Raw genomic sequence first — 25,741 nt, forward strand, 5'->3', positions numbered from 1 at the left:
AGGAAGTTTGTAACACACCATATCATTTTGGTTTCACTTTTTGTTCATAGTAATTTGGTTCATCTAGTGGTCAATGGCGGTACTTCACCTCAAAAACGATAAGCCTTTTATATATAATGCTGTTTACACACACAGTTGCTTCTGGTTGTACAGTATATCTACCTCAAACTTTTTAAAACAAAAACACAAAAAAAATTGTAAACTACCTAATAAAAACTTCATCTCTTCTGGAAACGATTACATCCAAATAATTGACAGCACATAAACTAGTAAAGAAGTTGTTCAAGGCAAGGCCAACACAAAATTAAACTGCAAAAAATTGCACTGGTCATTATGGTGCAGACTCCAGTACCACTAGTCATATTGGTATGGAGCAAACTTTATCCAGAATTCCTTTCCTTTCCTCATCAAGCATGCACAACAGAGTTACTTAGGCAGGGGTGTACATTCTCCCCTTGTGGCTGAGGGAGCGGAACTGGGTGTAACAAGTGCATGCATGTAGCCTATGATGCATGTTGGCAAAAAGCTGCTGTCAGATGGATCTCATAAGCCAGGCATAGGCTGGTGAAAATGTGACCTGTGAGCAAAAACACACGCAGAAGGTGACATGCCTGCCATCAGAAATTGTGGGGCACGTGACAGACAAAAAACAGTGTTTTTTCTATCCTCAGTGCTATCCCTGTGCTGGACAGCATCTAGATCTCTACATACAGGGGGCTATTCTGATTTAATTGGTCCCCCGCGAGTTTGCACTGGGGACCGATCTGTAGCATCTGTGATGTGCAGATGCTTGGTGCGAGCGGGCACGGTGAACTGCGATGGGGGGGGGGGGCAGGCGGGTGGCATCTGGGGACTCGCAAGGCTGCGAAATTCGCAGCCTTTCGAGTCAACCAGATTAAGGTTCACCGTACATTAACCTCTGTGCAGCCTGCAATTCTGTTCTGACCAAGGGCCTGATTCTGGTTCACTTGCAAAAGCAAATTCTCCCTCTAATGGGCAAAACCATGTGCACTGCAGGTGGGGAAGATGTAACATGTGCAGACAGAGTTAGATTTGGGTGGGGCCAGTATTTACTCTGCACAGAAACAAAATAACACCCATTTGTAACTCTCTCTGCACATGTCACATCTATCCCACCTGCAGTGCACATGGGTTTGTCCATGAGAGTGAGAATTTACTTTTGCAAGTGAACCAGAATCAGGCCCCAACAGTAGAATCCAAGGGCAGGCCCGCCTCTGTCAGAGATGGGGAATAGAGTATTGGCAGTCCCCCTTTCCTGACCACATCCCCAGCAAAAGAAAAATCAACTATTGTTAGATGCTGATCAGATATTTTAGTTATCAATCCCACTGCTCTGTGTAACAAAAATCGCTGGTGACATTGTATGACATTGTGTGTCACACTCACAGATAATGTATTAACATGTGAATTCACAATATGTCACTTCTATAAGACACTAGCTATCAGAAGTACCATAGAGTGTGAGCACAGACTCATGTACACAGATACTGACTGGCCTTTTGATGTATGTCAAACATGTAAAAGGTGGAAAGAGGCGTCATATTGCACCCCACTGCTAGTGATTTATTGTATTTGAGTCTCATTCTTGTTATATATATGATATTGTACATGAATTACATAAACGTTGTCATTGATCTCTCTCTCTCTCTCTCTCTCTCTCTCTCTCTCTATCAATAAAGTTTATGTACAGATCCAATTCACATCAAAAGGGTTGACATTTTGGTGTAGTCCCAGAGGTTTTCCAAGACTTGCCCCAACAGTACAGAATGACACAAACATGTGGGTCTGTGATCAGATTGAAATGCTGACCTTATGATGTGAAATAGATCAGGAAGTAATGCAGTAATACACTTTATTGGAGGTGCCCTCTTTTCTCTATTGGACTATGGTTGTGTCATCCTCAGTGGGAGACACAGGATTAGCAGCACCCCAGTTATTTGCATTTGATGTTTTCATATGTATTACCATTGTCAAAGAATTGCATTTCCCTATTCCTCCTTATTTTAAAATAAACAGTTGTACTTGATCAGTAACTGCAATGGCCAAGGACTTTTACAGTGAGAATTTGTGTACCAACACACTGAGGCCCTGATTCTGGTAAATTCGCAAAAGCAAATTCTCAAAACCATGTGCACTGCAGGTGGGGCAGATGTAACATGTGCTGAGAGAATTAGATTTGGGTGGGGTTTGTACTTCAAACTGATACAGTATATATATTACACTGTAAAAATAAAGCAGCCAGTATTTATCCTGCACAGGATCAAAATAACCCCAAATCTAACTCTCTCTGCACATGTTACATCTGCCCCACCTGCAGTGCACATGGTTTTGTCCATTAGAGAGAGAATTTGCTTTTGCGAGTGAACCAGAATCAGGCCCTGAGTGCCAGATTAAGGATAACATGGGCCTGGAGCTTATGAAGTATATAGTGATGAGTGGGAATGACCAGACATATGACAGTGTACAGATGGAGCCGGACTCTTCCTTGCAGCCGGCCGGCTCTCGCCAGGGGCGCATGCGCACGAGACGCTTGCACACGCCTGTGGCTATGGAGCTTACCCTGCTGCCTCCCCCGGTGCCGCTCGCTGCCCCCCTGTCCCCTCTATCCCTGCCCGTCTACCTGAAGTGGAGACAGGCAGGGCCCTCAGCGGCGCCGTCCTGAAACTGGGACGCACGCACGTCCCAGTCAGATGGAGCGCCTCTGCACAGGTGATCACCAGCGGAGACATGCTGGCGATCCCCGGCCAAAGAAGAGAGGCGCTCCATCTGTAGCACACTTTATTCATACCTCTCTGATTGCCCCGGTCCTCTAGTTATACCTGATTGCCCCTGCAAAAACTCACACTATCCAATTATACTTCAGTGTTCCCCCTGCAGTGCGCTCCTAACCACAGCTCACAATGCTCCCATGACAATTCACTGTTCCTGGCACAGTTCACTCCCCACCACAGCTTACTCTGCCCCATGACACATCACTGCTCAGCCTGCAGCTCACCCCCCTCACAGCTCACACTGTCCCCATCACCCCTCATACTCATACTGGTCCCATTCTACATTACTCGCAGCTCAATTCATTTGCTATGCATTAAGGGGAATATTCTAGTTGATACGCTCCCCTGCGTGTTCGCGCAGAGGGGCGATGTTGAGCGACTGCGTATAAAGTTTTATGTGCATGTATTGACACTTGGTGCGAGTGGGTGTGACAAACTGCTTGTTCACCCTCCCATTCACACCTAGCAGTGCGGGCGGGGGGCGTGGGGTGGCGGCGACAGGCTGCACCCATGGGGATGCCCAGCATTTCATGGGCGTTCCCGTGAAAACGCTGGGTATTCCCATGTAGATGAAGCGGGTGTGGGGCCCGTACAGCTGACGTCAGTGGATGTCTGCCACCCGCCTGCTTCCTGTACAGGGAGCCTCAGATGTAAGACACCGGAGAGATGTCTTACATCTGCGAGCGCTGTATAAATCATTCGCTGGTCGGCGACCAGTGAATGATTTCCTCCCCGCACGCAAGCTGCAAATGGATGTTTATGCAAAATATCCATTCGCATGCCTGCAGTGGAAACTCTGCGTGTGAGGGGGGGCGGGGGGCTGTGCGTGCTGTGTTTGGATACACGGATACAATGGAATTAGTTATTTTTCAGTTGCACGTTACAAAGTAGCAAAGCTGCCTAAAGATGTTATAGCTAAATTGTACGAGTAATAATTGTATTGCTGCATGAGAACAAAGAGTAGGCGATACTGAACACATACCCTGAATATAAAATGTGTTTCTTTTTGAATGTACATGAAAACCTATTTTCAATAAATCCTGGTGTTTCAAGCCATGCAGTCCTCTTGGGGATGGCAGCAAGCAACATGAAGTGAACAGGTAGGGGGGAATAATTACATTATGGAATTTAGTTTTGACTTTCATTGGAGTGATTCAACCCTACAGCACCCATGATGTCACTGACTCATCTCATCTATTCTTCGGTCTATCGCTAGTGCATGGTTGGTCTCATAAATGATATCTCTTGTAACTATTTCGTGTTTCCTGGAACTACTGTTTCCATGTTCCAGTTATTACAAAATAAACTTCTTGTGACTTTAGATTGGTATTTTACCCAATTGAGTTTATAGCTTGACACATTGGCATAAGTTTGTTCCAGTTGCCCCGAGGCAAGATAAATATTGGTGCCCCCCAAATAGTTCAATCAGTAAGATGTCTGTCTCCAGTAAGACAGGTCATGGGTTCCAATACAGGATGTGACACTTGGAAAAATGAAGTTAGGAGGGGGAGTCAGCCGCAGAAGCGATATCGATGGCTTTCAATTAACTGATTCAAATTGGCAGGGGAGGAGAGGTGCCCCCTTGGGAATAGGGGCCCGGCGGCAGATGACTCCATTGTCTTCCAGAGTTACGCCTCTGGCTTGACAACTACATGAAAAACGTGCCCAATATTTTCCCACATTAGGATAGGATTAGATGTGGGAATATAATGTATGAACCTTATCTTTTGCCTTCCATGCAATCAGTTATTTCATCACTGAAGAAGGGTGGAGTAGAGGGACCCAAGGCTGGTTGCCGGGGCCACTGTGCCGCTGTTTGGGGGTTCCATATACAACCTCGTTTATGGAACCCCCAAACAGCGACACAGTGAGCCCGGCAACCAGCCTTGGGTCCCTCTACCCCACCCTTCTTCAGTGATGAAATAACTGATTGAAAGGAAGGCAATAGATAAGGTTCATACATTATATTCCCACATCTAATCCTATTGTGGATTACAGCTCACCCTGCAGCCTGACTCTGAACACAATACCCTATAATCATGAGTGATACATCCTGCAGATTGGCCATGCACCCTTTAGCATTGCATTCCTCATAAGGTTAACCTTTTAACTCTGTCCTTTCTGGATTGCTCAGTATAGAAACACCGAATAGACCAGGGGTGGCCAGGTTATGGATTTTTAGATCAACAGTGTCTAGGTCAACATTCAAAAGGTTGGTCGACTGGCGGAAGGTTGAGACATGAAAAAAGAGTTTTTCATAGGTCGAAATGGGCACCATGTCAGTGTAACGCGTTTGCCCGCCAGGTTTCGGGCACACTATTATAATCAAAGTCTTTGCCCACTTGGATGAACAAGTCACTTTAAAATAAAAATCATGAAAAACACAAGTCGACATTTGTAATGTAGACCTTTTGATTGTATCAACCTTTTGACCATGTCGACCTTTTTCATGTGTGGACCTTCTGCCTGTCGACCAATAGTGGTTGACCTTTTTACTGTCAATCTAGACCAGTCATGTCCAAACTGTGGCCCTCCAGCTGTTGTGAAACTACACATCCCAGCATGCCTTGCCATAGTTTTAGCATTCCCTAATAGCAAAACTGTGGCAATGCATGATGGGACTTGTAGTTTCACAACAGCTGGAGGGTAATAGTTTGGACATGCCTGATCTAGACACTGTTGACCTAATGACCGGATACTGGGTGGCCAAACCAGTACTTGAGATCTACTAGCAGTTCATGTAGGCAGAATGTGTTGGTTAGGAATGAATGCAGCAGGTTTGAAAATGTGACAGTTAGTAATTCCTTCACCTGTGCACCAGCTAAGTGATTTGGAAACATTAACTATTGGTAGATCTCGAGGACCGGTCTGGCCAACCCTGCTACAGTCTCAGGTTTTAGACCATGAGGGAGTTGGTCCTTTCTGTAGCATCCTTGTGATGTACTATGCCCCTGCCAGTTTCTACAGATTAGGAATTTACAAATGTCAAATATATTTGTATAAATAATGTAAATAACCATGTTCCCCTGATATCTATTTCTGGGTAAGACATTTGTACTGCTAATTTTTTAACTGCATTAAAGCCCATTTCAGCTACTCATTCCCATGTACACTTAAACAACCTCAAGGACAAAGGAGGAAGTCGCCTCTGAAGTCTCCTCTTATCCTCTGAATCTTAAGGAGTAGGCAATTTCTTGCTAATCTTGTTATGTATGAATCTTGTGTATTTCTCATATGTTTATCATAAATTTATATCCACCCCCCTTTCTGCAGGTGTCTGCACTTTGAACATTTTCTGGCTGATGTCTGTGTTACCTTCAAAGACCAGCCTCAGCATTCTCCTCTCCGCTGGCAGGACACTGCTGACTCAGACCATGACCTTATACTTCTTCTTCACTGAAAATGGAAATGTAACAGTATTCTGTGCATAATTTCCCAACTAGAGGGAATCACACTACCATGTAAGACTTTGCACAGAAGTAGTGCTCATTTTAAAAAAAAAATATATATATATATATATCACAGCAAACGGTCCTACGTTTCGGGGATAACACGCCCCTTTGTCAAGGTGAAAAAAACAATATGGTATTGTTTTTTTCACCTTGACAAAGGGGCGTGTAATCCCCGAAACATAGGACCGTTTGCTGTGACAAATATATTTTGAAAAGTTCCCGCTTGAGTGCCGCTGTTGTTTTCTTCGACCTCTGCTATATATATATATATATATATATATATATATATATATATAGCAGGGCGTTTCTTACCGGCACTCCACGGTCTTAGCTCAATCAATCAGAAAGAATTTTCAAACGAACACAACTGGCTTCATGCCTGACAATTAAAAATGAAAGAATATTTTGACCAAGCTCAACCCGGATTGAAGGAAGTGGATAGTGGATCCAGATTTAAAAGAAAATCAAATTTTGACCCCCACACAAAAAATACGGCCATACTCAGCTTTATGAAAGCCTTGGATGTACAAGTAGCAGTTAAACAAAAAGACTCTGAGCCCCACCAAAACAACATGACCAAGGATGAATGGGCAGCACTGAAGAATATGAGCCGCTACCAAGACGTAGTATACAGAGCTGCGGACAAAGGGGGGGGGATAGTTGCCATGGACACTGAAAAATACAGTGCAGAGGTTTACAGGCAACTAGCATCTGTAGACACTTATGAAAAATTAAGTAAAGATCCCACCAACAATTTCAAATTGGAGGTTGATGCAGTCTTAGAGAATGCAGCAGCAAAAGGAACCATCGATAAAGACACCAAGTTATACCTCATGGTGGATTCTCCGAGGGTCCCGACTTTGTACTGTCTCCCCAAGATCCACAAAAGCATGGTGGATCCACCGGGGAGACCTATAATTTCCGCCAGAGAGTCTCTATTTGATAATGTCTCTAAATACTGTGATTTTTACTTGCAACCTTGTGTACAGGCTGGAGGAACATATCTTAAGGATACCACACAGTTATTAGTGCTCCTACAGGAGCTTGGAGATATACCAGAAAACACCTGGCTGTGTACTTTGGATATCTCCAGCCTGTACACAAACATACCTCATATGGAGGGATTGACTGCTATCAGGTCTCTTTTGAGTGGTAACCCCAGGTATGAAGGCCCTGAACTTGATTTTTTTATGAAACTATTGTACCTTGTACTGCACCGTAATTATTTCTACTATGACGGTAGCTACTACCTGCAGAGATCAGGAGTAGCTATGGGATCACATGTAGCTCCGACATATGCAAACGCATTTATGGATGTCACAGAAAGAGCTTTTTTCTTCACAAGAGACGTCAGAGATAAAATACTCTTCTACAAGAGATTTATCGATGACGTTATACTCTTTTGGAGGGGTACTTATGAAGAATTCATAATACTCATGGATAATATCAACAAGAAAGATAGTACCATCAAATTTACATATTCTTTAAGCTTAGAAACTGTGACATTCCTGGACGTAAACATCACAGTAATTGATAAAAAAATCAAGACTAATGTGTTTGTAAAACCGACAGACAGGAATACAATCCTTAGGGCAGACAGCTGTCACCCAAGGACAACCATCAACAGTCTTCCTTACTCGCAGTTTCTGCGTGTCAGGAGGATCACCAGTGATGTGGCAGATCTTGGTGAGAGTCTTGACACGATGAAACGCAAATTTGAAGAGAGAGGTTATAAACCCCAAGCTGTGAGAAAAGCCAGGGCTAAAGCAGAAGGTGTGACTAGAGCTGAGACCTTACGGGCTAAACCCCCCAAAAAAACAGAGAATGTAGTGAGATGGGTTCAAAAATTTAACCTAGCACACAATGATATTCAACATTATACCAAAGAGTTATGGCCCATAATACAGCAAGAGAAGAAACTAAAAAGTCTGAAAAACAGCAGAGTTATGCCCTGCTACAAAAGAGGGAAGAGTATAAAGGACTGGTTGGTTAAATCTGATGTGACGGAGCAATTACAATAATTAAGAGGAGTACAGAAGAGGAAAAGTGGTTGTTATACCTGTTTAGGATGTACTACCTGTGGCCATATGATAGTGGGTCAATTTTTTAATCACCCTCACACTGGGAGAAAATATGAAATAAAATATCCCTTGACATGTAGCAGTACCCATGTTATATATCTAATTAAGTGCCCATGTGGCCTTTGTTACGTGGGGAAGACAAAACGTTCCTTTAAAGAAAGAATGGCGATGCATAGGATGTCGACCCGGTCTGCATTGGGTGGTAAAACATCCGAACAGCCGGTAGCCAGACACTATGCAGAAGCCAGACATTCAATGGCTACATTCAAACATATGATCATTGATCACATAGTAGATGACAACAGAGGAGGTGATAGAAATAAAAGGTTGCTGAGGTTGGAATCCAAATGGATCCACCTATTGGATACAGTCAGACCCAAAGGACTAAGGGCCTTATTCTGATCGGAGCGGCCAAACATGCGTACGTTCGCTAATAACGTACGCTATCCGCACGCGGCTGTTGGGGTTAAGTCCACCCACAACTCAGCCGCATACGTACGGTCAGAAACAACGTCGAAGGGGAGTGGCGTACAAATGTGCGTACGCCAACGTACACGGACGGGCCAGCCCTTACACTCCGACAACTGGCGTACAATTGAGCGTACACCACCGTTTACGGACGTCTCTCGTCCGTCTTCCCACCGACTTCTTGCGGCTATCTGAGCGTACGCCAGCTTGCACGGACGGGTCCCTATAGTTTTCAATAGAAAAGTCAGCTTATGTCACCGCTCGTGAGAGTGAGCGTACGTCCGTGTACGCTGACATACCCTTCACATATATGGACCTGCAAATCTTGCCTTTCAACTATAATTATGAAAATTAATTAATTGATTGAATTAATTAATGTGCAAAATAGTGGGCATGGGCTTAAAACATTGCTGAAACATCCTTTGTAGGTGTTAGATGTGGTTTATGGGTACTCTTTACCTAGCACGGCGCCCATCGCGACCATCGCGACCATCGCATGCACTAAAAAACGGGTGCGATGCGATGCCCGCGATGCCCGCGATTTTCCCATAGGGATCAATGTTAAAAGTCAGATTGGTCGCGATTTTAGCGTTAATTGGCTCAATGCCCGCGATTTTTACATAGGAATCAATGTTAAATGGGCCACAGAGCCCTAATAGTCCCCCTGAAGTGTGAAATGGCCCCCACAATTTTTAACGCCACCCCACGATCAACGTGAACCCGAAGCGTGGCGAGCGCAGCGAGCCCGCGAGGGGCGGCGGTACGCGTCCTCCGACCTTTTCATACCCCCACTATCCACGTCGGCGTGGAGTTGAGAATAGAATAGTGTGGCTCAATGCCCGCGATTTTTACATAGGAATCAATGTTAAATGGGCCACAGAGCCCTAATAGTCCCCCTGAAGTGTGAAGTGTGAAATGGCCCCCACAATTTTTAACGCCACCCCACGATCAACGTGAACCCGAAGCGTGGCGAGCGCAGCGAGCCCGCGAGGGGCGGCGGTACGCGTCCTCCGACCTTTTCATACCCCCACTATCCACGTCGGCGTGGAGTTGAGAATAGAATAGTGTGGCGAGCGCAGCGAGCCACCGAGCCCGAAGCGTGGCGAGCGCAGCGAGCCCCGCGAGGGGACGCGGATACCTTCACAGGTAAACGCGTCCCCTCGCGGGCTTCACAGGTGTCCGCGTCGCCACGGACACCTGTGAAGCCCGTGAGGGGACGCGTATAACTGTGAAGATATCCGCGTCCCCTCGCGGGGCTCGCTGCGCTCGCCACGCTTCGGGCTCGGTGGCTCGCTGCGCTCGCCACACTATTCTATTCTCAACTCCACGCCGACGTGGATAGTGGGGGTATGAAAAGGTCGGAGGACGCGTACCGCCGCCCCTCGCGGGCTCGCTGCGCTCGCCACGCTTCGGGTTCACGTTGATCGTGGGGTGGCGTTAAAAATTGTGGGGGCCATTTCACACTTCAGGGGGACTATTAGGGCTCTGTGGCCCATTTAACATTGATTCCTATGTAAAAATCGCGGGCATTGAGCCAATTAACGCTAAAATCGCGACCAATCTGACTTTTAACATTGATCCCTATGGGAAAATCGCGGGCATCGCGTCGCACCCGTTTTTGATTTACCCGCGATGCCCGCGATTTTTTACCCCCGACGCCCGCGATTGTAATCGCGGGCGCCGTGCTAGGTAAAGAGTACCGGTTTATGTTATTGTATCATAAATACAAAACCTATGTTTGTATTAGAGTGAACACGTTGACACATGTCGACTTTTGTAGATTGAGTGTGCTACTGTGTAAAGTCTATGAAAGCACGTAGTGAATGTGTCTAACTGTTTAACAAATACCTACCTTAGCATATATAAGCAGGTCTTAAAAAGATTCTTACCTTAAATTAAACAAACCTTTAAATGTAGAGAAGTATGGAAAGATAAGCTTCCAATGTGTTTGAGTGCTGTGTGTGGCTTGCAGGTAGTGAAATCATGGTTTGGACTTAATAGACTGCAGCATTGGTTATTACATTCAGGTGTATGTGTTTGGTAGTAAGCAGCGTAAATTAGCAAACCCAGGCGCACGCTGGCATGCGGTATCTGTAGGGGTGGTTTGAGATGGCGGTTGGCGGCCGCCTGTTTTGTGTCCGAAATGAACGGTGCTGTAGGCGATCGTGCGGTAGTAGCACCGCTCATTTTTGGTGCACACCCCCGTGTACGCCCATATTTACGCCCATTTTCCCTCATTATTTCGGCCGCTCCCCTCATCACGCCCCTATGCCGCCCCCAATGCCCGTACACTCGCATATAGGTTTTTTCGCACGTAGAGACACGTCCGTAAGCGTTGTGGAGTGTTCGCGCCTGCGCATTAGCGAATGTACGCATGCGCAGATCATAAAAACACTGGGACGTCCGCGTACGGCCCGGCCGCTCCAACCAGAATAAGGCCCTAAATGAGCACTTGAATCTTAATGTTTGCTTATAATATATAAACTCTCTTTTTAGTGTACATTACAGTAAAATGAGTTAAGGTACCTGTCATCAATAACATAGTCTTATAATAATGAGTTATGTTAACATGTCTTATCATGGTTCTCATTCATGAACATTTTAATAATTTAAAAAAAAAAAAATTTTGGTTAATTACTGCACTATATTCATGCACTTTATGATATGGTATATGAAATTTATTTACTGTATACCCTTATGTGCCTGGGCTTTCAGCTTAGGCTCTTTAAAAATCAGCACGTTTTAATAATGAATAATGCACCAAGAAATTAACACTGTAGATGTAATGCACTGTATATATCTCCCTCCAGAAACCAGCGGCTGGATCTCCATGGCAACCCAGACAACCAACAATGTGTATGCACGCACATGCTGGAGGCGGAGTTGTAGCCGTGTGACGTACAGGAGATGGGAAACGTGAGCAGCGTCACCCAGGCAATCGATGACGCTTCGCATTGGGCGGAAGTAAGTGCTAGAGGTGGAGATTGGAGCCGGGCGAAGAGGAGAATGACGCGATGTGATGCGTCTCCCTGGCAACCAACCCAGCGACGCACGCGACAGGCGTCACAGCTGTGGGCGGATGCGGAAGTCTCGGAGGTCCAGCGCGGGAAAACGGAGGTTCACTTCAGGATAAAAAAGGTTAGTGATTGTTTGTAAATTTGTATGTGTTGAGTGTTGAGGTTAGTGATTGTTTGTAAATTTGTATGTGTTGAGTGTTGAGAGCGAAAGCCTGACTGAAGTGGGTCCAACAGGTTGTAGGAAATAAGAAAGTGTGTGAGGCGAGTGTAGGCAAGTCTCTCAAGTAGCTTGGAGAGGCATGGGAGCTGAGATAAAATGAGTCCCTAAATGTACAAAATGTGCATATATGTGTAAAACAAGAATGCACTTTTTATCCTATTTATGGCCAACCGTGTCTGTCTGGTGATTATAATGCTGTCATGATGGTAGGCCTATTTTTATGTGAAAGCCTGGAGCTGCAGCTCCATCCACCCAATTGATAATCTGGCCCTGACTGTGAGGCCCATTACCACTTCCACAGCACAACCTGCATTACCTGCATGCCACTACAGGGGGTGTGGTCAGCACTGCCGAGAAAATCTCCCAGGCAGGCAGGGTGTGCGGTGGAGCACTCGGGGTGATGTACCAAGGAGGAAAAAGAGTGGAGAAGTGGAACAGTGGAGAGGATGCCCATAGCCAGTGCTATTTTTCAGTAGGAACCAGCAGGAACACAGGGGCAGATTTATTAAGCTCAGTGAAGTGATAAAGTGTCTGGTTTTTATTACTGGCCAATCAGCTTCTAACTGTGAAGTTACAGGCTTGGTTTGAAAAATGACAGGTAGGAGTTCATTGGCCGGTGATAAAGACCAGACACTTTATCACATCACCGAGCTTAATAAATCTACACCTCAGTTCCTGAACCTCTAAATAAATATGACATCATCAGGAACTGGGGGGTAGATTTATTAAGCTCGGTCAGTGGTGCAAGTAGAATTTTTTTCTTGGTGGTACTGATAGCCTCCACCAAAAATGGGCATGGTCATTTGTCATCAGGGGGCGTGGTCACACAAAGCTAGAGGAGTGACTAAATGACAATAGAGGCGTGGACACAGGAGACAGGGAATGAGAAACAGGGAATGACTGGGGGTGGGTTGGCTTTTGCTTGGGGGAGAGCCAGGCAGATTGTGCTTACAATAGTGGAGCCTGCTCTTCATGCTGTCGGCGCTGCTGATGCCTGTCAGTGTGACAGGCTAAATCAGCAGTAGCCGGTAGCTGCATACAGCACCAATCAAAATGCTGGGTGGGCGGGCTGCGGATGCATTATATTTAGACTTAAAATGAAAATAGAAATGACAGTGGATCAGGGGTAAGTGGTACTGCGTACCTGCAACATATTTCTTACAGGTACTCCGTACCACGCCATACCCCCTTACTTGCAACCATGAGCTCGTGAAGTGATAAAGTCTCTGGTTTTTATCACTGGCCAATCAGCTCCTACCTGTCATTTTTCAAACCAAGCCTGTAACTTCACAGGTGGGAGCTGATTGGCCGGTGATAAAAAACAGACACTTTATAGTGCTGCCCATAGCAACCAATCATCTTTAAGAAAGCATTTATCAAGCACTCTATAAAAATGATCGGTAAATACTGATTGATTGATATGGGCAACTTCTCCGCTATGTTTATTGCCTGATACATGAACCCATATATTACTGCCATATCTCCTCATAGTTTTTACAAGGTACAGGTGGGAGACAATTCTTCACAGGAAGAGGAGCAACAGAACACGAGGACATGCATTGGAACTAGAGGGAGGAGGATTCAGGGGAAATTTGAGGAAGAATTACTTCACAGAAAGAGTAGTGGATAAGTGGAATAGCCTCCCATCAGAGGTGGTAGAGGCAAATACACTAGTACAATTTAAACATGCTTGGGATAGGCATATTGATATCCTTACAAAGAAATAAGGATCAAATATGGTTTTAGGTAACATGTTTAAAAAAGGGGCAGAATAGATGGGCCAAATGATCCTTATCTGCCGTCAAAGTCTATGGGTGAAATGTAATAGGATGAGAGATTCAGAAAGTGAGAGATTTGGTAAGAAATCTCCAGTTTTTTTTAAAGTGCCAATCATTTACACTGCAAAATCAAAATCACTGCAAAAAAAAAAAACTGGAGATTTCTTCCCAAATCTCTCACTATGGGGGTTATTCAGGTTGATTCGCAAGGCTGCGAGTCCACCAAACCCCGCCCGGCGAACGCACGCCCCCCCCCCCCCCCCCCCGCCGCCCCGCCGCTGCAGCAAAGTGCGGCTTCGCCCGCACAGCAGCGAATGGATGTTTTGCATAAACATCCATTCTCTTTGCTGGGGTGTCCGCCCACATCGTTCGATGGTCACCGACCATCGAATGATGTTTAGCGTGCACGCATATATAAGTGACTTTTCAGTTGCGTATATATGCGTGCACGCTGGCGTGATATGGGCGGGCAGCTGAAATCCGGTGATGTCAGCTACCCGGCCCACACACCCGCGTCACTGCCTCATTACCATGAGAACGCCCAGCGTTCTCATGGAAATGCCCATGGAACGCTTCCATATGGTAATGGGGCAGCCCGGCGCTCCCCGCCCATCTCCGCCCCCCCCCCCTCGCTGCCATGGGTGCGTGCACCCGGCGACCCGAAAGGTCGCCGTGGGTGCACGCACCATGCGCCTGCACATGCGCAGACGCACAACATCGGTACTGCGTGCGAATGCGCGCAGTACCGATGCAATCTGAATAAGGCCCTATGTTTCTATGTTACTCTACCACGCCTACACTAGATCACTGCACTAATATCACTGCATTATATCCCTACAATAAATCAGCATGCTAACCTCTGTGACAAACAGATGACACATTTTATATTTTTCTCCTGTACCATTTTCCATTTATATCCCCCATGTAATGTTGGAATCTAGAAGTTGCTTTTAGACTGCGTACAGATTTTTAAGCATTTCCTCCATCAGCGTAAGACAGACCAGCTGTCGTGTTCCAGGTACATCTGTGTCTGTTGCCAGATGGCGTAAGAAGCTGCTTAGCAGGTAGGTAAGGCATGCCACGCCGGCCACATGTCTGTAGCAACAACGTGAGCTCTTTTGGAAGATACCCAACCCAGCATGAGCACCATAATGCCCTTGTACTAATTAAGGCATCAGTTCTCAAGTGCCGATATCCTTAACACCTGTTCTGTTAGGGAGATCGCAATCTGTAGCAAGGTAAAACTTAATAGAAATATATGCTGTATCTTAACTTCACCTAATACATAACTGGAATGTTTCATACCTAATATGACCAAATTAACTGTATTATATCAGTAATATTAATAACTTAATTATTTGTTTTCCATTGGCTGGGATTTCCTGAAAAATAACAGCCAGACTGCGGACCTGATTCAGTGGTGAAGGCAACGCTGATGGTTTTTGCTGCTCATTAGTCTCAATGCGCATATGGCGCGATGTACTAGAGCAGGGGTGGCCAACCTGTGGCTCTTGAGCCACATGTGGATCTTTGCTTAATGAAATGTGGCTCCTGCAGCAGTGGCACTGCTGCTTGCCTCTTCTGATGCTACATTTATGTGTGCTCGATGTGATGTTATGACATCACGTCGTGGGAGGAGCATGCTATACCCAGCATTAGGTAGAGGGAACAGAGACCACAAGGGTTGAGAGGCTGTGTGCGGTGACTGGGAGGCAGAGAGGTTGCGGTGGCCAGACTGCAGAAGAGGTATGCGGCTGCAAATGGGGTGTGGAGGCTGTCTGCTTAACTTTGTGAGTCCTTTTTTTAACACTAAAATAAGTGAAATCAAACATTGATCTGTTCTGCAAGGATTACTGCAAGTAGCTTCACATAGAAGCCAGAATTGTAAAAAATTACTGAAAACAGGGATTGTCAAATGTCCCACTAAAAAAAATTACAGCAATGAGAAAAGGTAATAAAGTTTTTCATTTTATTGGGAAGATTACGTAATTGTGTATTTTCAATGTGCTTGTGTAACAAAAAACTGGTTTGACTCAAGGTCATGCTCCTACAAATGTAATTTCAAAGACACAAAAATGGGGTATGGCCTTGTGCCAGCTAGGCCACGCCCATTTTCTACATGGTATCGGCTCTTTGTCTTACCATAACATATTTTTTGGCTCAATGCTTCTGATTGGTTGGCCACCCCTGTACTAGAGGGATCGGTCATCGCAAAATCTTAGCATCAGAGTGCATAATCACAACATTAGTGCAAATCCGTGGAACATCACCCCCTCCCAAATGAGTCTATGGTCTCGCAGAATGTCCGCACTGCTGCAACACTGGCATCATGTTTTTTGCAAGGTACACCTGCATTTTTACAGCAACTACCCATTACCACCCCCAAAGAGTTTTTGACTGTCACTCACTCACGGTGAACGGAATAGTAAACATACCTTTGCAAGTGTGCAGTGCGATGGCGGTGCATGTGTAGCATTCCGATAATCGCTCAGCTGCGTGAATACAAATTGGATTTAAGCCTATAGTGTGGATTTGTAAGCAGAATGATTGGCAGTTATTGATAATTTGTAAGAGGTAGCAAATAGCAACATTGTACATTGACAAAAAAGGGGGCTTTGGAAAGACTGACAGAGTATGGTCCAGGTTACATTCACTGAGTTGCCTAGGTGTGCCCCTCCCCAAAAAATACCAACACAGTGCCACACTGAACCTGCTAGCAGCATGGACCTACCATCCAACATGAAAAAGTTATGCAATTGCATATGCCAACCTCATTTCATAATATGCACAGTAATAATGGGCAATAATTATCTAATGAGATCAACTGGGTAAGTGACAGAGCCTCAGTGGTGGCTCCTGGTCACAACAATGATCCCTTTGCCTCCCAGAGTTCCGCCACTGAACCTGGTTTAACCCTTTGCAGTCCAGTTTTTTTTTTTGCAATTCAGTCTGGTTAAATTAATTGTATTTTTTTATTATTATTCAACAATGGTCTTCATTAAATGTTGAACAATGTTAATGTTCTTATTTTAAAGTGGCTCACCATTGGATCTGCTATGAGCGCTAAGGCCATTGAGCCTGACTAGACGTTGGACCTGAAAGGGTTAATGTTCATTCTAGCACCCTTCCCCTTTCAAACTCCATGCAGTTCCTCTTTCCTGCCTGGGGTGTTGCTATCTACTTTGTTGCTTCTAGTACAGTCAGGTCTGCATCGAGAGACAGGCCACAGTGTGATAAAGACACCACAGCCGACAGCGACACCCCAGGCAGAAGTGAGGACCTGCACAGTTTATGAAAGGTGCAGGGTGCTAGAATGAACATTAAGGTCATATAAGGTATACTGCGGTTTTAATTTAGCATAAAATGACCTGAAATATTGTGTCCAATGTAGTCATATTCTCAGCGTTAGGTTTACTTTTAAATGTTAGTTATATATTGTTCTGTCCTACACTCAAAATTCTATCAACTTGAAAATATTCAGTATGAATAAAATCTGCTTGCATACACGCGGTACCAAGCTTCCACAGATTTGTGTGAGTTTTATCCATTGCTTCTTAATGGCTAGCGTAAGACCCCAGCAAATTCTATCAAAGCTGACAGTAGAAGTACTGCACCCCCACAGAGCCAAACATTGCCAGCAGCAAGCCCCGCTGCCCTAAGAAGAATCTTTTAAGCTCACACAAAAGGGAACGGAGATGAGAAGATGTCCCTGCATTTACTGGCAGAGATTTCCCAGGGCGCATTTTCAAAATGAGAAGATGATAAATAATGGAATTAGTATAATCTTTTTAATCAGCTTTTGAAAGTGTCTGACCTCCAGAAATGATAGTGATGGAGCTGACAAGCGCTGCTATGCTGAAGGATTTATTTTTATGAATAAACATAATTATTTATATTTTTCTCTAAGTGTTAGATTATTCAGGTACAATCTGTACAGACATGTACCATCACGGGCTCACTTTGCATGCCACGCTTCGGGCAAGTTGGCTCGCTCCCCTTCATTCGCACAGGTCACGATTCCCAAGATATCTACATAGATAGTAAATAAAGTAAATGTTGGGAAACCATGTACAGAAAACTAAAAAAAACATGTTGACCATTTTTATGTTGACTGTTTGTATCTGTTGAAAAATACAGGGGCGATCTATCATTCAGATAAGAGTGATTACACTGTTCTATAGATAGTAGAACTATATTTCAGGGGTTCCCAAACTTTTTGAATTACGGCAACCTAGAGTATCAGAAATTTTTCACGGCTCTCCTAGGCCAAAAGTTTTTTATTGAAACATTTAGAATAAAAATATTAAATGAAGTACATTGTGGCTATATGTCTTACTGTACTTGGGCTCAGTTATGTGGTGAGATTCCAGATTTGCTTCTGCTTGCTTACACAGAGAGCCGAATTTAGACCTCAAAGGGCTCTTGGCAAGGGAACAGTTTGGGGCCACCTAAAACCCAAACCCCTAAACTAACCCTAATACCCTATTTGCTACTCCCATACAATATAGGTAGGGTACCTAAGGCAGCAGCAGGACCACCCATCATCAAGACGGAGGAAGCACCAGGTGTGGAGGTAGCACCAGACAGCAGCAGGTACCGTGGAGGCTAGGCTGCAGCGGGTCCTGCGGAGGAAGCTCCGGGCAGCGGTGGTTCCATTTGTCAGCTCCTCCTCGCCACTGCTTCTCCCTGGGGCAGTCACTATATTGTGACACGGAGCCCCACAGCAGCAGCAAGAGAAGAGGAGGCAGTTCTGGGTGGCTGTATGTGTTAGCGTCGGTGTGTGTGCAGCCCTACATAATGTTATGACATGATGTACACCACATCCACTGTGCTCTTCTAGTAAAGCTTTGCCAGGGGCGCATTTTGTGGGGCCCCTTCACAGGCCCCTTGAGACCTGCCAGGCCCTAGGTCAGTGGTTCCCAACCTGGGGTACTAGTACCACTGGGGGTACTCTGCAGACCAGTTGGGGGTACTTGAATATAATATTGGTAATGGCGGAAGATGAAAAAATCTTATGATGGCAGAAGAAGACCCATTGCAATGGAGAAGAATTATGTTGTGTCACTTATGGTTCTGTCTTCAGCGTCATTAGCGTCTCATTGTGCTTTTGACTGACCAGCAATCCAATGGGAGCTACCTACGCTGCCCTCAGACATCAGCGATCACCTGCCCAGTGCTGACACAGGTGGAAGAAGCAGCAGCATTAATCCTACAGGTGTTAGTGGGAACCCTGGAGACAATACACAACCAGCGGCCAGACAGGGAAGGGCACGATTCCTGTCCGCTACTCCTTAATATAAGGACATGCATAAGGATACGCATACCGCTCACTTCCACTCCACTCATAAGTGCTGTCTATATTTTAAATTGAGAGGAGGGGTACTCATCAATGAAAAGCCCAATCAAGGGGTATGGGAGAGAAAAAAGGTTGGGAACCACTGCCCTAGGTGATCACCCAGATTGCCTTGCGGGAAACTGGCCCTACTATGATTGGCAGCCACTAGCACTGGTTTTGCTTATTACGTTGACCAAAAATAATTTAAATTTATCCTACGCCAGACATGTCCAAACTGCGGCCCTCCAGCTGTTGTGAAACTACACATCACAGCATGCCTTGCCATAGTTTTAGCATTCCCTAATAGCAAAACTGTGGCAAGGCATGATGGTACTTGTAGGGCCATATGCCCTTATTCAGATCTGATCGCAGTACAAATTTGTTCTCAAAATGGGCAAAACCATGTGCACTGCAGGTGGGGCAGATGTAACGTGTATAGAGAGAGTTAGATTTGTGTGACTTATTTAGTTTCTGTGCAGGGTAAATACTGGCAGCATTATTTTTATACTGCAATTTAGATTTCAGTTTCAACACACCCCATCCAAATTTAACTCTCTCTGTACACGTTACAGTGCCTCTCTCTGTACACCTGCAGTGCCCATGGTTTTGCCCATTTTGAGAACAATTTTGTACTGCGATCAGATCTGAATAAGGGCCATAGTTTGGACATGCCTGTCCTACACCATCCATCCAGGGCACCCAAGTGTCCCAAGGCACCCCTTGGTGCCACGTCACACCCTTTGGGAATCATCATTGCTGTAGTCTATAAAGAAGCGTAGCCAAAATAAAAAATACAAATAAATGCATATTCTATTTAGTTTTACATAATATATTGAAATCTGTTTGATTACGCCTCCCCTAAGAGACCTGATTAGGATTACAGCTGAGTAAGAGCCCAACATCATCTATGTTTCATTAGGTGCTACTGGAGCAGCTGCTCAGACGGCTTTGGCAGTAAAAGAACTTGCTAAGAGTTAGCTAATTCAAAAACCTAATTACAAGTGACAGGTGAGTGACAGCTCCAATCACGCTGGCAATATTCTACATGTCCCCGTGGATTACACAAATGGATGAAGTTTTCTGGAAAATGTAAATAAATTTGAGAAAACAGATCAGCCTAAGGTACTGTGACAGGACACAGATATATAACACACATATTCCAGAGCACTTTACAGTAAAGAATAAGTCATTCATATCAGTTCCGCCCCTGTATAGGTAATCATTTGTATTCCGTACCATGGGCTAAATCAGGATGGATTGCTTACTTGAGAAAACGCAGTGGACTGGGAGCACAAAGCCGCCAAGACAGAAAGAAAACTCACCCCTTGCGAAATGGCAGATTAATTCGCAAAAACCGAACCATCTGCACCAATCTAGGGAATCCACTAATATGCTCAAGAACCAGGCTGGAAGTGGTTCACTGATGACAGACAACCAACCGAAAAACTCTTGGGCACGCCTACGTTTTCACAAACACACCCAGAAAACACCATGATTCCGCCCCTTAGGCTGTTGCCACACCTCACAGCACAGCGGGTCCCGTTCAGCAGGACCAGCTGCTCCGCAAGGAGGCTGTGTGTGGCAACACATAGCGGTGTGGCTGGAACCTGCTGAACAGGATCAGCCTACTCCCGACCACCAGCGCCGAAATGTATGTGTTCACATTGAAATGCGGTCGTCCCTCCGTCTGGTCCTACCACAGCGGCTGTGTGCGTGCTCCTTGCAGGGCAGCAGGTCCCGTTGAACAGGTCCCGCTGCGCCGACATGTGTGGCCGCAGCCTAAATGCTGGCTTCCTGTCAATCAAACTGCTGATACTCTGCGACTTCTATGCGTACTGATATTTATTCGCTAATTGCTGCCATGCGTGAAAGTTCTCTGATTAGTGATCCACGCTTAATAAGGCCCCCATATGTACATACACATATACAGTGCTTCCAGAAAGTATTCACAGCGCTTCACTTTTTACACATTTTGTTATGTTACGCGAAAATGGAATAAATTCATTTTTTTCCGTAAAACTCTGCACACAATACCCCATAATGACAACTTAAAAAAAAAAATTGGTAGATTTTTGAAAATGTATTAAAAATAAATCACATGTACATAAGTATTCACAGCCTTTGTTCAATACATTGTTGATGCACCTATGGCATCAATTTTAGATTCAAGTCTTTTTGAATATGAGCTTGGGACACCTATCTTTGGGCAGTTGCGCCCATTCCTCTTTGCAGCACCTCTCAAGGTCCATCAGGTTGGATGGGAAGCTTCTTTCCAGAGATGTTCAATCAGATTCAAGTCTGGGCTCTGACTAGGACATTCACAGAGTTATCCTGAAGCCACTCGTTGGATATCTTGGCTTTGTGCTTAGGGTTGTTGTCCTGCTGATAGATGAACGGTCACCCCAGTCTGCGGTCAAGAGCGCTCTGTAGCAGGTTTTCATCCAGGATCTTTCTGTATATTGCTGCAATAATCTTTTTCTCTATCCTGACTAGTCTCCCAGTTCCTGCCACTGAAAAACATCCCCACAGCACAATGCTGCCACCACCATGCTTCACTGTAGGGATGGTATTGGCCTGGTGATGAGTGATGCCTGGTTTCCTCCAAACATGAGTGAAACACTTGGATTCTCAAGTCTGAGTCTCCAGGCGGGCTGCCAAGTGCTTTTTTTTTTAACTAAGGAGTGGCCGGCCAGCTCTAGGAAGAGTAGCGATTCACAATTCTCTCACAATTTAGTAAAAGGGCGATTACTCTTTCTGTCAGGGCAGCGGCTTTCTGCTCGCAATCTACTGAATATTCAAATGAAGGATCCATGCTGAATTAGCCCATACTTATTTTGTCTCTCTGGGAGAAGCCCAAAGAGGAGACTCTGCAGCATTTCCGAGGGCAGGGGCAGAGTTTGACATCATTAAGCTCCATCCCCATTACAGTATATATTGCGATTTGCGGCTCTTGTGGAGGAACTAAAATGCTGCGATTTGCACAGTTTTATCCCTACCCCCTCACCAAAGACCCATGAATGCTACTATTTGACCGGCAGAGGAGGGGGCTGATGCGGGGGTCTGTGCAAATGTGGGAGGCTTGCCCACCCTTCCTGGGGCGGTTCTGGGAGGGAAGGAAAGTGTGAATCAGCCCCATAGTGTGTACACACTGTGCAATCTTGCAAAATATATGTATCGTTACTGGCCACACCCACGAGTATGCTGTTGCTGCCGATGTCCCCAGATTGCGCTTACTGTATGGATAACAGAGGATTTCATTTCGACCCACGGAAATGCACATATAGTGCATACACATAGGTGAATTTAGAAATATGGTAATGGGTGGTCCCAGATCCAAATACTGAAGCAAGCCGACCTTTGCGTGGCGAAGCCGCACTGCAAAAAAGGGTGTGGTCTCATGGAAAGGAGGCGTGTCATTACAAAAAGGAGCATGGAATTACACATTAGACCAAACACGTAATGCCCATTACACATTTTAGCAAACTCCGTCATACCCATTACAAATAAAGCCACATGCCATAATGCCAATTACATATTTGATACATAAGTGCCTCTTATCTACATGCTCATTGCTAGGGGGTTCTTGCTTGATGCCAGGCACTTCTTGCTCAATGCCAAGTGGGCTTCATGCTCATTGCCAAGGGGGAATACATGCTCGTTGCCAAGGGGGAGTGACACTAACACCAGGCGCACACAATTTAAATAAATGACAGCTGGGCGCTGCCTGGCTGTATTATCACTGTCTAAGAAAGCAGCAGCTCCATCGATATCTTCAATGTTCGCGCTGGACTGTGAGCTACAGGCAGCCAATCAGGAGCAGCATTGGTAGTATTGGTGGCCGCTCTTGATTGGCTGCCAGACCGGTAGCTCCTATTGGCTCACGGTCCAGAGCAGGGCCATCTTAACAGCATTATGGGCCCCTGGGCAAAGAGGTGCAGTGGGGCCCCAACCTACACAACTACAATAATGAAAATTGGTGCCAGCACACAGCTACAGTAGATAGAAACTTGTAAACGTGCACTTAAATGTTATATGAAGTATTGCTGAATGTCTCCAAGTTGCTATAGATCAGGCATTCCCAACCACGGTCCTCAAGGGACACCAACAGTGCAGGTTTTAGTGATATCCAGGCTTCAGCACAGATGGTTTAATCAGAATCCCTCAGATACTAATTAAGTCACCTGTGCTCAAGCCTGGATATCTACAAAACCTGCACTGTTGGTGTGCCTTGAGGACCGTGGTTGGGAATGCCTGCTATAGATATATGTATCACCATAAGCTGCACTACATTCCCCTACATCACTACACTAACCTTATAAACACACTGTGACCCTTAGACATGCACACTTTGACCCAATACACACAGTGGGATACAGTCAAAGTCCCGACGGTCAAAATCAAAACCCATGTCGACCTTGCGATCTGTCGACCCAAAGTCATGTTAACAGTTTCACCTGCACATTCTATATGTCGGTATTTTGACCATGTCGGGATTTTGTCCTTGTCGGTATTTTAAATGTCGGGATTTTGTCCTTGTCGGTATTTTAAATGTCGGGATTTTGTCCTTGTCGGTATTATGACCTATTCAGGATTTTTAACCTGTCGGGATTTTGACCGTCGGGATTTCATACCGAATCCCACACAGTGACCCTATACACTTGAACTTTGCCCCAACACACACTGTGACCCTATTCACATGCCCTGTGCCCCAATATACACACAGTGACCCCATACACATGCACTGTGCCCTAATACGCACACACACTGTGACCCTTTAAACATGCACTGTGCCTCAATACACACAATGCCCCGATACACATGCACTGTGCCCCGATACACACACTATGACCCTATACACATGCCTTGTGCCCTAATACACACAGTGACCACATACATATGCACTGTGCCCTCATTCACATACTGTACACACACATTTTGCACCCACACACACTTTCCCCCCAAACACATGCACTGTGCCCCCAATGCATATATTTACTGTACACACGCACATTGTGTACATACAGTAGATGAACTCACTACTCAGTAGACACCCCAGTCAGTAGACACTGCTCCCCACCATTTTTCTGTCCCTGGCAGAAGCATGAAGACAGAGAGGCTGAGCTGCGCTGGTAGTTCCTCTGGTGCGGCCGCTGCATGACCACATCCCCTCCCACACTCCCAGTAATGCCCTGCACTCTGCGGGGTGAGTGTCGGGCATCGGCGGCAGCACCAACAGTGCAGATGACCCTTAATGACAGGGAATGATGTCTGTATACAGGCTGCGATCGGGGGGGGGGGGGTTGCTATGACTATACAGCCTGCGACTATACAGCCAGGCAGCGCACGGCTCTTGATGCCCAGCTGTAATTTCAAATTGTGTGTGCGGCGGCCGGCGGTCTAATGGGTGGTCCAGTGCACCCCCGGACCACCCCTTAGATTCGCCTATGTGCATACACACTTTACGATATGAGCGATTTATCAGAACGATAAATGATCTATTAAATCACATAGTGTTTTCCCACCTTTACAGAAAATAAGATGATTTGAAACAAATTGAATCAATGTATCTCCTTGATTGGAATCACACTATGGATATATTATGGGGGGAATTATCAAACCTTCTAAAGGGGGCAAATTGATGCACTGTCTATTGCATCCAAACAGATTCCATAATTTATCTAATAAATATATAAAATAACTAAACTAATTAGACTCTGGTTGGTTGCTATGGGCAACCGCTCTTCTTCTTTTTTTGGGGGGGGGGGGGGGGGGGGCTTGATAAATCTCTAAAGGTATGTGCCATAGTTGATGAACTACATGTCCAGCACCTGATAGGTTGATGCATACTCTGTTTACAATTTGTGAGAAGGGAGGAACCTTCCAGCGCCTGAAAGGATATTCCGTTGCCGCCTCCTCTAGCCTCCACAAAAACTGTCTGCTGTAAGGGGACGTCCATTTTGTGAGGGACATTTTTCATTAGGAGACAGGAGAAGCACCGGGACGCAGACAAGTAGAACTGCAGGTCCCGACTACCAGCCACAGAAGCAGTGGTGGGGTAAGGTAGGTCCTGGCAGGTGGCAGAATAACAATAGTCCCCGCAGACCCCCAGCGCCCACAGTTACTCAGCGCTATTGTTATGCCACTGTATATACTGTATATATATATATATAAATATGCATGATAAGGAGGTACTCAACTTTGTATAAAAGTAAGACCTAATCCTTTCGATACTGGCACTGCTACAGCATATACACCAATACTAAGAACAGTTGGATATCAGAAAGGCTGAAAGGTAAGATTATAGTGAGGTTATTATAAGGTTTTGCAGCTTGAAAAGCATTGTAACTTGTCATGAAAATAAACAATATACCCAATATCAAAGTAAAGCCTTAAACGTTAAGCCAGGAGACACTTACAAATTCCATATTATTAAGGTGGGAGTCAGTACACTTTATAAGTCATAGAAATAAAAATCGATGGCTTTGCTTTCACATCTAGTGACAAACAGGGACATCTAGTGGTCACCCAAAGTAATGACTAAAACGAATTAAAAACTAATTCAGTGGCAGTTTTCATACAATTATATTGTGTTCTATTG

The sequence above is a fragment of the Crinia signifera genome, chromosome 4 (assembly GCF_055691185.1).
Source record: "Crinia signifera chromosome 4, ASM5569118v1, whole genome shotgun sequence".
In the NCBI taxonomy this organism is placed as follows: domain Eukaryota; kingdom Metazoa; phylum Chordata; class Amphibia; order Anura; family Myobatrachidae; genus Crinia; species Crinia signifera.